Source organism: Protopterus annectens, chromosome 14.part0 (assembly GCF_019279795.1).
Source record: "Protopterus annectens isolate FY-2018-M chromosome 14.part0, PAN1.0, whole genome shotgun sequence".
In the NCBI taxonomy this organism is placed as follows: Eukaryota; Metazoa; Chordata; order Ceratodontiformes; family Protopteridae; genus Protopterus; species Protopterus annectens.
This window is the reverse complement of record NC_056748.1, coordinates 394,524,153-394,538,849: the sequence shown is the minus strand read 5'-3', so window position 1 is coordinate 394,538,849 and position 14,697 is coordinate 394,524,153. Positions and strand designations below refer to the sequence as shown.

General features: G+C 39.6%; 1 protein-coding gene across 1 annotated transcript in view; it reads right to left on the bottom strand.

Annotated features, from left to right (window-relative positions):
• The window catches only part of CCAR1 (cell division cycle and apoptosis regulator 1), a 2,906,903-nt gene that overhangs the window by 1,486,623 nt on the left and 1,405,583 nt on the right, over nt 1-14,697 (bottom strand). The gene's annotated exons all lie outside the window — the stretch shown is intronic.

Sequence of the window (14,697 nt, the reverse complement as noted above, 5' to 3'; positions counted from 1 at the left end):
CACAGTAATGATGCCCAAGAAAATAACATATGACTTATGCCATCACAGAATAAGTCAATGCATTATCTATGGTTTAGCTGCTTACTTTTATGGCTCTACAGTACAGGGATTCTTTATTAGTACAGCAGCTACCTTAAGAATTAACCATCTGCTCTCTTTATTACAAGTTTCACGTTTTCTGCTTGACTTACTAGTAAGAGCTGAGTGCCATCTATTGTCTTGACTCTTTTCTGACGTTAGCCTGCCTGTCAGCACCCTTTTTTAACAAAGGGATTGGCTTAGTATGACATTTTCCCTTCCTCCCTCCCTCCTGTTCTTTTACTTCACCCTTCCCATTTTTGCCCTGAAGTCCTCTCCTCTTCTCATTTACTCCTACTCTTGGAAACCTAACCTTTACATTTGAAGAAATGCACCAAACCTACATGTCTCATCCATCTGTGCATTTATTACTACTGGTTTGATCTATAAGGCACACCTGTAATCTCTTATTCTCTTTTCTTCTTTCTATCCAGTTTTAATGCTAAATCTCAATACACTATCATAACAAAATAATTAGTGCACTCCCACTCTATACCTTCATTTTTCAAGTTATAGCTAACTCTAAGACTGCATGATCTACTCTTGTCAGGTAGCCATAACTTTATATCCCAACTATACAAACACTTGTGCAGCTTCTTATACTAACTACACACCTGAGATTGAAATCCATACGCAGTCATACCGGTCTAGATTTTACACATTTCATAAGAGTACTGCTCTTAATTACGTGCGAAATACAGTAAAGGATTTTTTTTTCACCTTTACCGTACATTTGCCTTTCACAAAATTCTCATTCTGTTAAATATTAATTTACACACTGCTATGCACAACACATTTCAGTCTTCGATATAAAATTGAAACCTTAATATGGTTTTAATTATGGATGGCTGCATGCTCTTCTGTGTAATTTTCTCACTTTTGCCCAGTACTAATGTCTTCTTGTTATAGCCTCAACCATTTAACTTTTCATCTTAGAAAACTCTGGTTCAGCTAAAGAATTAGCACTTTTAATTAATTTATTACAGCTCCATATTCTCCCTTCACGTTCCAGTAATATTCATCCAGGTCACAACTTCTGACATTTATATGCAGTATGAGTTTCAACTACTGCTACAGTTTAAACATAATTCTTGTAAAACGAGAAAGTGTGATGAATAAACATTTATGGATGGTTTTAGCTGAATGTTTTGCATTTGCCAATATTTTAGTACAGTACACAGAGTATAAGATGAGTTCTTTCAGATGTTCTTTCTTTGCTCCCCATTTTTAAATCTTAAACATGACTACATTAACTTGCAGTTTCCACCAGTGCTCAGTTTAGTGCATTCTTTTCAAAAGCTTTTTTAAATTTCTTTTTGTTTACACTAGGGCTAGCTCATTTCAATGGCCTCATCAGATACCTGTGAATTATTGTCTATCAGTTACTAGTTTATATCACGTCACCCTACTACTATGCTTTATTATGCTAACAAGATGTACCACTGGGCCCGAATTTTGCCTTGTTCTCAATGGGCTGGCTATTATCTTAGCCAGCTAATGGTGCTCCTGGACAAGGACTTAGTATACCTGAAACTACTATGAGAAAAGGAACATTAACATCATGCATCAACAAAGGCAGGATGTCTCCACTAGTAATCTGCTTGTCCCTTTTTACGGCTCTAGCCCTTTCACTCTCAGCCAAAGATCACCCACTAGCATTAACTGTCACACTATAAATAGCTATTGGGGGAGTGGTGGGCTATTTCACCTGCTATCATCCCACTGTTATGGTATGACTTGCTGTAGACTATAAGAACAAAAGGATAGTAATCTTTGGCACAGTAGATGAGATAGAGGTCTAACAATGGTCCAGGCAATTCATGGTAGATTAGGATTAGCAGTCTGACAAAGCTGAAAAGGGAGAATGGACAGGCACAACATGGGGGGGGGGGGTGAGAGGGTGGTGGAGCTGTCCTGGTACAATCATGATCCCTAAGGGGAGGGGCAGTTAGGCAAGTGAGTTAACAGGTGCCAAGTATTAGGCCCACCAACCCATCTCCAAGAGTAATCCTTCAGTGTGGGTATAGGAAAACATGCACTGACATGGGGAGGACACTGTGCGCCTCCACAATGATGGGGATCACACTTCCTCCTGCCCAGTACAAATGTGCTCACTGCCAGGATACTGCTGAGGGCACAAAGCATTGTCATAGCTGCCAAATGAATGGCTGCTGTCACACAACACCACAACAAATAAGCAGGTTGTCACAGTATCACACAGCACCACACTAAATAAAGGACACACACAACTCAGACGAAATACACAGGCCTTCATATGTTGAGGCTCTTAAAAGTAACTTATCTAAATCACAAAATCCTCCAAAAAGTAACCTATGAAAAAAGTGCTCTCAGCAACCTCACAAACACACAGTCAACACCCACCATGAAATATATAACTAAGAGTCACAATGACTCTGTTCAAAAGCCTATACGGCAAATCTCTACACAATCCATTTTATTAGCTATAGGTGACTCCCTAGTGAGACACAGATGCACCACTACGTGACAAGTAGAGGGCCACAGTCAGCTTCGTATCAGGCGTCAGGATTCACCACATTATACATGCACTCAAGTCCTAGCATCACAATTTCATACATGACACAGTCATAGCACATGTGGTTGTAAAAGACTTAAGATTCATGTCCCTGGATAACATGAAGAGACATAGTGGAGCTCTCAAAATATGTGTCTGAGGCTGGTATGAACCTAGCCTTGAGAAGCATTCTACCATCACCAGGAATGATGCAATAATACAAATAAAAGACTGTTTTCAACAATGAATTTGTGGTGCAGTGGTGCAGCAGTTAGCGCTGTTGCCTCACAGCAAGAGGTTCTCCGGTTCAATTCTCAGCTGGGGTGTCTTCTGTGCGGAGTCTGCATGTCCTCCCTGCATTCATGTTGGTTTCCTCCAGGTGCTCCGATTTCCTCCCACATTCCAAAGACATGAATCTAGAGCACTTCTCCCTGAGCCTCCGCTGAAAATGGTCTCCGTCCCAGTCAGACATTCCTGGTAAACAAATTTCAAATAAATAACATTTATAAAATAAACGAACAACTTACTTAATTTCTGGTGTCATTTAAAAGGGGTGCAATACATCAGCCTGGAAAGAGATAGCAGCCTGTACACCCCTCCCACAAGGATTTTACGATTTCATATACTACTAAATCCTTGTCCACCCTCATACCCCCCCTCCTTTTTTTTAGGAAATGTCCATCTTCTACAGCTTTCAACATAAGAAAACAGAATCTGGAAAACATTAAGGTAATGCTGTTCAATGCTAGTAGCTTTAAAAAACTCCACGCCCTAACAAGCACTCCTTACCCTGGAAAACACTGACATATGCATCATCACAGAGACTTGGTTCACGACCAGTGAAATCATTCAATCAATGCAGGGTTTAATGTCCATCACATATTCAGGTCCACTACACTAAAGAAGACACTAACGCCAGGTGAATCTTCACATTAATAAAACAAAAAAATAATCACCTCCAGACTTGTTAAGAAAACAGCTTCTCCACGTCCAATTTAAAATTAACAAAACATCTTATCATATCCATAGCTAACTACAAGACACCCTCTATGTCTCCCACATTCCACATCTCTTACCAACTGGTATGAAGTCCCCATTGTATTAAGTCAAACACCACTGTCCTAGGACATCAACTATTCCTCCATCAACTGGGAGACTGCTATAACCTCAAATACTTAAAATCCCAGAAGTTTCTGAACTTCATCAATACAACATTTTTGTGCAAGTTAATTTGCACAAAAAAACAGAGGTGACAAAGTCCTAGATTTAGTCTTTATCCACATAAAGCAGACTTGCTCCATAGCAATTTTAACATCCTCCCTGGCCAAATCAGACAACAAAGCAGTACCATTCACCATAAGACTGAAGCATGAAGCAATTTCCAATATCTTAGTAGTCACAGATTAAGAGAAGACTAATCTATTAAAACTGAGTGATGATCTCGCTAAATTCAAAAGCCTCTTCAGTCTTGACACCCCCAGTGCTTAATCAGAATTCTCTACTGCAAAATTGTATGTATATGTAAACAGCTCGTAGACACATCTGCCTCCCTCAGAAATAAATACGACACCAAACTCAAAAATAAACCCACATGGTGGAACCCTAATATAAACAAGTTCTATACCTAAAGAAAAAACTCACTGCAAACAAAAAGAAATTTAACCTTCAAGATGCCAAAACCACTCTTGCTAAACTAAATAAGGCATTCAAGACCTAATCAAATCAACCAAAAGCCATGTATGAGGTAAAAATAGCCATCCAAGTGAAGGACAACCACAAAGCATTCTTTAACTATCCTAGAAACTTCAGAAACAATGCCCAGCACAGTGCAAAGCTAACAGTAGATGATATCACATACTTGGATCCAGTGGACATAACCAATATAGTAGCAAACAAATTCAGGTCATACTTCACCCCAACTCCTCTCTATTATTCTCAGATCATATAACCACATCTACACACTCACCTCAAGGTGATGTCTAAGCCCAACAGCACTACCTCTACAGGGCCAGACTATACACCAGGCTGCCTACTGGTCAGTCAAAAACGGAACTTGTTAGATACCTACACAGGCTACTGAGTATCAGCTTCAAAGCATGCTTTGTGCTCGAATGCAGGACTGTAACAGTCATTTTCTAGTACAAATGGAGGGCTTCAACAGACCCAAGTAATTATAGACCCACAGGTCTGACCAACCTCATCTGTAAGGCTATGGAAAGAATCATTATGGAATTAATAAATAAGGATATAGGTAACCTACAGACTCAACCCAAGCTAGCTAGAATTTGTCAAAGGCAGATCCTGAGACAAGTGTAACTGGGATGAATTGATGGGTATCTGCAAATTCACTCCAGATTTAGCACCCATGTCTCACATGGAAAGGGTCAATGTGCAAATCTCCTAACGTATCCTTGTTCTGTGTGTCTCTGGGTTACTTGCACACAAAATGTAAAGGCTAACAACTACCACAGGAATGTAAAGCTAGACTTCTTAGATCCTCACAGAACAAAAGACTAGTAAATACTTTTGAACCCATGACAGTCTCCTTCAGACATCTCTTGCTCCAGCACTGCATGGGATCCCTGCTGTGGAAGAACAAACAGGCTGTGGTTAATGGGAAAAGGCTTGTGGTTGACAAGCATGGGAGAACATGCAGAGAGAGAGAGGGAAAATTAGAAGGATAAACTCTATTAAGTTTTTGTCAAACAATCCAACTCTGATTTTCTTAAGGGACTCCTGTTGATTGGGAAATACAGTCAGTAAAGAAAGTGATGGAAGATTCACTCTGGCTAGATACTCTGTATGAGACACAATTTCTACTGTAGGTTCTTGTTATGGTCAACAATTCCAATCTTTCACAACTAAACATGCTCTAGAAGATCGCCAAAGGAGATCACCAATCTGTTATTCTAGCAGATGACTGGGATTTGGTTCTTAACCCTGACCTGAAAAGAAAAGGAGCCAAGCCTGACAAGTAATACAGGGGCTGACACTTATACATAATTCTGTGAGATTTTTTTTCTTTTTTTTTTAGAATTTTACATAATACCACCAAGCAATACACTTTCAAAACACTTTAAAGGCGAACCCTTCTTTCAAATCTGATTTCCCATATTTTGTGTTGTAGCTGCTAAAATTTAGAGTTTAAGACTTGCTGGTTAGTTCTACATTTATATGGAGCTCTCTTCCTTTGCGACCCCAGACAGACATATAACCTGGACAGTCTTGCTTTCTATTATGCTACAAGATAAATTTTGTAGTTACCAAAGCAATAAAATACTTGACATGAGAGGTCAGGGATAACAACCTTGACTTCAGAATGCTTGTCCTTACTTTGTCACTGAAGACTGTCCACGACTACTAGCCTCTCACATTGAGAGACAAAATAATGAAACTAAAGTACTTTTAGATAAACCTGAAAAATACAGGAACAACTTCACCAACTGTTTCATCAATCTCTTGATCAGCTTTTACATAAATATAACCCTTTCAAGGCCACATTCCTAATTCATTAACTTAAAATACGAAGTCTCTTTACAGAAGCATAATAAAATTATCAAACACTGGTTAAACTGTAAGACTAGCTACAAAAATTATCGCATTGCATTATCTAATGAATTCTGTTTCAAATGACCAAAATGATGCACCCCAAAGCAACAGCAGAGTTCTACGTATTACAAAAAAATACAGCCTCTCTAACACAAATTTAGTCCTGCAAGAAACCAGTGACTACCATGATGATTCTAATATTTCCATTTTAATTAAATGAGCAAATTTCTAGGTTTTTCTACACCCACGGAAGAAAGCCCCTCAATTAAACATAAAAAAACCCAGTACCATGCCAAACACAGACAAGTCTGACTAAAGACTTTACAAAAGTCTTAGGCAGTACACAAATCAATTGTTCATTTCCTTTTTTTTTCCATCTAATGAAGCCCTGTATTAAGAACACTACATTGATAACTGATGGCTAAAATAAAGTTTTTATTACTTCTTGATTACACCCTCACATTTTTTTCTCTTTGCCTTAATTGCGGTGGTGGTGCTGCGGTAGCGTTGTCACCTCACAGTTAGACGTTGCCAGTCTGATTCTCAGTTAGAGCGTCTTGTGTGTGGCGACATGCGTGAATGGGCGTTCCTTCGTTGAAGGTTGTGCGTTAGACCCGGCAAGCCAGCACGTAAAACTCTACTGCCAATCATTAGCGGACCGGAGTTCCGCTGTGGCGACCCCTAACTGGGAAAAGCCGAAAGACACAAACAAACCATATTCACTTACAGACTACACAGGATCTTAGTTCGGCTACTCTCCATTACTACAGCTTCAGGCTTGCAGAATTTCACATGGTTTCTGGATTCCTACTTTTTCTTACACCTGGAATTCAGACAGTTTTTTGCAGTTTTGACCACAGCAATATTTCTGTCTCCAGTGACTTCTACACAAAATGTATTTTGCTTGATGCTGGTTCTCAATAATGCAAATGATGTACACGACCTGCTTTTCAACCTTCTGCTCATCAATACCATACACAAGAACTACAAAATCACAAACTTTACAGCTTTCTCATAATTCTTCCCTGCCTGGATGACTCGTTCTATTTATAACTGGACTGCAGATGGTGTGTACTGGATGTTATACATTCAAACTGTCATTAACACTTATCTTCCAAGTTCGGAAGCATTTTGTGAATCACTGCCATCTATGGGAATATCATGTAAACCCACCTCAAAAATACACACTTTAAGACATTAGTCACACTTGCATTTGCTGCGCCTGTCAGACTGAATTGTGAGCCCTATCTGCTCAATGGATGATCTGGAACTTGGAAAGCTAACATCTCTGCTTTCAAACAGTTGTTACTATATGCAATGCAGATGCAACATCTCTGCAGTGTTTGATCTATCTGAACTGAAACACATGACCAAAACACACAATCCATAGCTCTCTCCTCACACTTTAGTTTTACCAGATGTGCTTCATGTTATCTGTCCGTTTTCTCAGTTATTTAATTTACTAGCATTAACCATTAAACACTGGACACAACCTTCTTCAATGAAAAATAAAAATAAAAAGATTAAACTTGTTTCCTTACTGATGATTTTTGCCCAGGCCAGAAATTCGTTGCAACATCTTTCAGTTACTGCATTTCTACTGCCTTGTCAACTCATCTCTCAAGTTATTTTATTTTGTTTCTTTTGTCATTGGAAACTGCTATATTACCCAAAGAATTTTCACCTTTTCCCCTCAAAAATTTACTCATGATCCTTTAATAACTGTGCTACACACATTATAGTTGCTATATGTAGAGCTTTATCAGGTCTGTACTTCACTTACAGATCATACTTTTTTGTAGATAAATGTGAAAGTCAGACTAGTAAGAGCTGCAGGGAAGTGATCAAATGTAGTCATAATGAAAAAACACCAATATCAGAAAATGTGACATTTTAAATGGAACAAACAATTATCAAGATCTTCCACAGGGACTATTATCCACTATCTCCATCAGAATTACAGGAAAAAAGACATGGGCTAAATCTTTCGAAAATGAAACAAAGAAACTAAGGCCTAATAGTCCAGTACCACCTATAGCCCATATAATTCCTAAGATGTACAAATGCAAAAGTCTGAGAAATTAGCTAAACAGACAAAAAGCAGCAGGTACTGAATGATTTTTTGAACATTTAAGACAGTTAAACTAGTGTTTTCCCCTTATTGTAAGGGTGTCAAGAATCTTTTACATTGTATAGCCACAATCTGCTGCAGTATTTTTAAGCATACAGAATGGAAGGAAGGATATTTTTGGTTAACTTGTGATGCTAGGAATTTGTAGACCGGTATGAAATATATGGCTGGGTTAGAAGATACAAAATAAGAAATGGGAGGAAAGCTCACAGACTACTTGTGTGCTTGAATACATGCTTAGAAATCATCATTATTTAGAGATGGAAGGAAATGCAATAGGGAAAAATGTTTTATTATAACATTCATTGGTGTCATTTTGAAAATAAATGGTTTATCCTTACAAAAAGAATATAACCATAGCATATTAACATTTAGAGATAATTTATTTTATTTTACATTTGTTGACTGGGATAGTCCGACTGGATGCATGTCCATTTTCAGCGGAGGCCTGGGGAGAAAAGCTCCAAGGGTAAGCAGATACAGCATTACATAATACCAGCATTACACATTACAAACAGACTATTTACAGAGATTACATAAGTAAGCAAGTTAAACAAGTTCCACAGGTTAGAGTTAATCCTGAGCGCAAATCAGGATTAAATTAAATTACACAGTAAACTGGTTAACAGATTTTTACACATTCTAGAGAGAGTTAGCCAGGCTTGATACACTGACATAGCCAGTTAAGTAACAAATGTTGTTTGAGTCTAGTTTTAAATTGACCTAAGGTGGAAAGTAGGGTAATATCAGCTGGAAGAGAGTTCCAGAGTTCCAGGATCTACTTACAGAGTTTGCAAAGAGAGAGTCACCGGCTGTGTTATTAATTTTGCTAGTCTGAATTAGTAGTTTGTTAGAGGATCGAAGCGGTCTAGGATTGTTATAGGGGGTGATAATATTTTTAAGTGCAGGAGTATTGTCCGGATTATAGAGGATTTTATAGGCCATAATCAGTTGGTTATACTGGATTAGACTGGGTAGTTCAAGCCACCCAAGCTGATTTAGATTGATGCAATGATGTGTCCTAACAGGCAGCCCAGTGGCAAACCTGGCAATGTGGCTAAAATTAATAATTTAATTTTAGTGTAGATGGATAAATGGAGAACACAGAGACATTTACATAATAATCCTTATGACTTGCAGTTTACCTACAGGACATCAAAAATGATATTTAGATGTCCAATTATTTGTAGAGGAAGGAGAATCAATCATAAGAACAACAAAAGAAGCAACTTCCTCTTAATTTTTTGCATGCAGACAGTGAAAAACCTAGAACATTAGTGGATTCATTACCATACAAAAAGGTTATCCAGCAGAGGAATTACAAAAAAATACACAATATAGTTAAAAAATGTATGCAAGACAGCATATAAAATAGGTTAGACAATACAAAAAATATAATAAAAATGCCTAAAGAAAAGCGGGGTTATAAAATATGATCGATTACTGTGTTTACACAATTTATGCACGTAAAAAATGACTGTCACTAGATGAAGTGATACTGTACTCACAACCAACATTTAGTTAGAGAAGACAGCAAAGTATACTTACTACCTGATAAATTAGCACATAGTAATTACCAATCAAAATGGAGAACAAATTATAAGGAGCCAAAAGCATTATAGGTGTTAACAATGCAGAGCTTGTAAAAAATGCAGGAGCAGGAACATTTTTTTTTAAATGAGCAACTATATGAAATGAAATAGTACTTAACTTGTGCAGCAGACACAATATACAGATACACTACGGTGTACACAGGAGAAACAAGTGAGGAGTCATATTTTCTGAACACTGGAGATAGCAGAAATAGGTGTAAAGTAAAACCATGTAAAAAAAGTTTTTTGTTTTTTTTTTCTAGAGAAGCAAAACAAAGAAAAATATTTTAAATTTGTGGTGCTGTTACAATGTCCAGTCCATCTAAGACAAGAACTTAAGCAGTGGCTCCTTTATAAACTGACTTTTCATATTAAAATATAAAACAGATCAGCCACATGACTTAAATGCAAAAATTAATTGACGTGTATTGTTTTGATTGTTTACTTGAAAATGGCTTGGTAAACTGCACTGCAGTCATTTTAAGCAAGGTACTGGGGATGATTAAAAGACTAAAAAAAATGTTGTAATTCTATTCCCTTTGAATGCTTTGGACCTGAGCCACTGGCTCACTTTCAAAGCTACAGGGCACCTTCCATGCGTCTCAACTGCCAGGTATTCAGCCATAGCCACAGCCACACAGAGTGTACTTTGGGTGCCAAAAGCTTCAAAGTTTTTTTGCCTTAAGAAGGAAAGCTACAGCCCTGAAAGGAAAAATGCCATGCTAAAACACATGTAACTATATACATATGGTATATATCGCCTTCCACCTCTCCCTCCATGTTCCTTATCTACCCAAACAGCTTAGTCTACTGCAACAGTGATTTAATGTTGAACATAGCACAGTTGTGTAAGTAAGCCTTTTGTAAAGAATAGTTGTGTAAAATCTTACCAAAGCCATAGATGTCCATCTCTTCTATATGTTGCAGTATTCATTATATGCTGGAAAACGCTGCTGGCTGACTCTTACGTCCAGCCTATATACAAAAGTTTAAAGCTATTGTAGGGTATGTGGGACATCGCACATAGATACAGTCATACATCGGTCATAAAGTGACACTGGGTATAAAGCAGACGTCGGCACCAATCCTCACAACTGAGTGCCCCAGGAAGAACACCAGCCTGAAAAAGGTGAGAAAACACACAATCACTATATAGGCAGGGGGAAGGTGGGGGGAAGAACACTGCAACATATAGAAGAGAAGGACATTAATGGTTAGGGTAAGATTTGCACAACATTGTACATCCTTCTACTCATCTGTTGCAGTAGTCATAACATGAAGGAGAATACCAAAGCTCATGCAGAAGAAGAATTTGGTGGAGGAGGAGTAGTAGTACTCTCTACAAAGCCCTGCAAGACAGTCCTTGCAAAACAGGCTCTAGGCCTGGAAATGCCATCCAACTTATGTTTTGTGAAAGTGTGCACAGAAGACAAGGTGGCTGCTTCTAATATGGAGGAGGTGTCCAGACCTTTGAAGAAGGCTCCAGAAGAGGACACAGCTCTAGTGGAATGTGCCTTTAGTGGGAAAGCAAGAGTTTTCCCATGAGACCCACAGCAAAAGGAAATTACTTTGGAAATCCAAGTGGAGATAGTCTGCTTGAAAACAGGCCTGCCCAGAGCCCCAGGATAATAGGAAATAAAAAAAGATGATTAGATTTCCCAATAGTCTTGGTTTTGTCTAAATAAAATCTGAGTTATCTACGCACATCCAAGGTCTGTAAAATCCTCTCACTAGAGGATTATGGAGATGGGAAAAAGGTGGGCATATTAATGGACTGATTAAGTGACAACGCATTCACCAACTTGGGCATAAAGGTGGGGATTAGTGTGTAAGGCGACCCTATCCCTGTGGAAATCAGTAAAGTGGGAAGATGCCATCAATGTCTGAAGTTCTGAGACCCTTCTGGCAGAGGTGATAGCCACAAGAAGAACTGTGTTCCAAGTGCAATGCTGAAGAGAAGAAGCTAATGTTCAAAAAGGGCCAAAGTAAGTTTTTCTAGAACACAATTTAGATCCCAAGGAGGAGGAACTGGTTCCCTTGGTGGTCTGATATGAAGGACACCTTTCAAGAAAGGTCTAACTTCCAACCTTAAAGTCAAGGGAGGAATCACAGGCAGAAATTGTTGAAAGATGAGCTTTTACTGAAGAATATGACAATCTACTCTTCACTAATTTATATAGGTAAGACAGAAACCAATGGAACATCCACCAGCAGTGGCTGCAGATCCTTAGAAAGACACCATATGGAAAACCTTCTCCATGTGAAAATACAGGGTTTCCTAGTATTGGGTTTTCTGGCCTCTTGCAGAACTTACCGCACATCCATGGAGAAAAGGTGTCAAAGGGATCAAAACCCTATCACCCACAGAGTCAGTTGCAGGGTTGACATCTGTGGACATATTAGAGATCCCTTGTCCTGTGTGAGTAAGTCCACTCTGTGGAGTAAATTGTGATGATTACCCTTTGCTAAACGCAGAAGGGAGTACCAATGCTGTCTTGGCCAAAAGGGAGTCACCAACAAGATTTCTGGTTGCTCCTGTTGGATCAACAGGAATTTTTGGATAAGCGGGAAGGGGGGAATACACAGAGAAATGTCCCCTTCCAAGTGATGGTTACAGTGTCCACTTTTCATGCAAGAGGACTGAGAACTCTGGCACAAAATTCTGGAAATTGTTCATAGGGGAGGTGAAGATATCTACCTGAAGCATACCCCATTGACGGACAATGTCCTGAAACACATCCCTGCATAACATCCATTCGTGGGATTGAGTCATGGACCTGCTCAATGCATCTGCCACAACATTTTGAGTAGAAGGACTGTAGACTGCTTGAAAGATGAGTTGACTCTGAGAGGCTAACTCACAAGCTTGGATGCCAGTCTGCTCAGGAGATAAGACTTGGTCCTCCCCCTGCTTGTTGACACACCAAAGGACTGTGGTGTTGTCTGTGAACCACTTTAGGGTGCCTGGAAGAAGAGGCTTGAAAATTTGCAGAGTGAAAATTACAGCTCTCATCTCTTTAATGTTTATGTGTTCCCTCTTTTGGGAGGGAGACCACACACACATCTTGAACTTTCCAGGATTGTCAGGGTTGCTCCCCATCCCAAGTCTGAAGCATCCATGAACAGCTCCTAAGTGTAAGGGTAGGCCTGGATTCAAGGTGACCTGCTGAATCACCCAGCTCAGTTCCTTTTTCAAGTGGGTAAGAAGGGGGATAACAAACGCCAATGGATGAGTGTGTTGCATCCATACTGACCTGAGGTACCACTGGAATTTCCTCATGTGCAGCTTGGTTACAGGTAGCATGGGAATATTGGATGCCATAAAGCCCAAGAGGTGGCAAAACTCCCTGGCAGTCAGGGATGGAAGAGGCATGAGAGCCTGGAAGTAGGCACTGAGAGAGAGAACTTTCTGGGAAGGTAAGGAGGCCAACATCCTGTCTGCTTGTATTCTGCATCCTAGAAAAGCATGGTCTTGTGAGGGAACCAGGGCAGATTTTTTATAGATGAAAGTGGATCGTAAACCCTCCAACAGAGACGACATGAAGAACAGATTCTCTTGAAGGATATCTGGAGAATGAGCCTGGAGAAGAAGATCGTCCAGTACGGGAACATCTGAATACCCTATAGTATGCAAAAGGCTATGATAGGAGCTAAGCATTTTGTGAAGACCTTTGGAACCACAGACAGTCCAAAAGGCAAAGCAGAGAATTGAAAATGTGAGGAAGCAATAGCAAAGTGAAAACACTGCCTGAACCAAGGATGAATAGGAATGTGGAGGTAATCATCCTTGACATCCAGAGACACCATGTAGGCCTGAGGAAGGATGAGAGGAAGCAGAAAGATAGGAACCTTCAGGAAGGTATTTAGGTGTGACAAATCTAGGAAGGGCCTCCAGGGGCCATTTTTCGTGGGGACCAGGAACATCCTGGAGTAAAACCCTTTCTCTGTTTTGGAAGGTGGCATTTCCTAAATGGTACCCTGAGAAAGAGGACAGAAAAATGACTTGGGGAAAGTAATCCAGCTGTTCCTTTGGTGGTTGTGGAATACCCCTTAAGGAAGGTGAAGTCTTCCACACCATAAAGTATCCCTGAAGGATGACTGAGAGGACCCCAAGAGTCATGGGTGATCTATTTCCAAGCAGGGAGAGAAAGTAGTAAAGAAAGAGGGGTCTTGTTGCAAGGAGTTGGTAGTCACACTACCTGGCTTCCTCAGAAAGGGCTGCTTCTGAGACGCAGAAGATGCTGAGAACTTGGCTGAGTATTGCTTCCTAGTATCTCTTTTATCCTTGCAAGACTGAATTCTGGAACATTTCCTTACAATGGGGGTTTTAGAGGGGCAGTTGCTTTGAAATCTGGGAACTGGGGACACAAAAATGTGTTTTAGGTCTTGTAGCTCTTTGCCCTTTTCTTGTAAGGACTTAAAACATTCTGCAGCAGAAGCACCAAACAAGGCCTTGTTGTCAAGGGGTGCATCCACAATTTTAGCCTTTGTGTCGTCTGGCAAGAGATGTAGTCTGAGCCAGGACTACCTCCTAAGAACACACCCTGAATTAGCAGCTCTGGCAGATGCTTCCACTGCAACGTAGCTGCACATAACTGAATGGCGTGTGACTTGAGCAGAAATGTTCCGAATGGAGGATAACTGAGCCTTAGGAGAGTCTGAAAGTTCTGAAATTAGCTTACTGGTGTCAGAGAGAAGGGCTAAAGAGTATCTAGGCATATGGGTCTGGCAGTTTATGGCTCTAAATACCAAAGTTGCTGAAGTTTTTATTTATTTTTAATTTATTACATTTAACCAGGTAATATCCAGCTGGA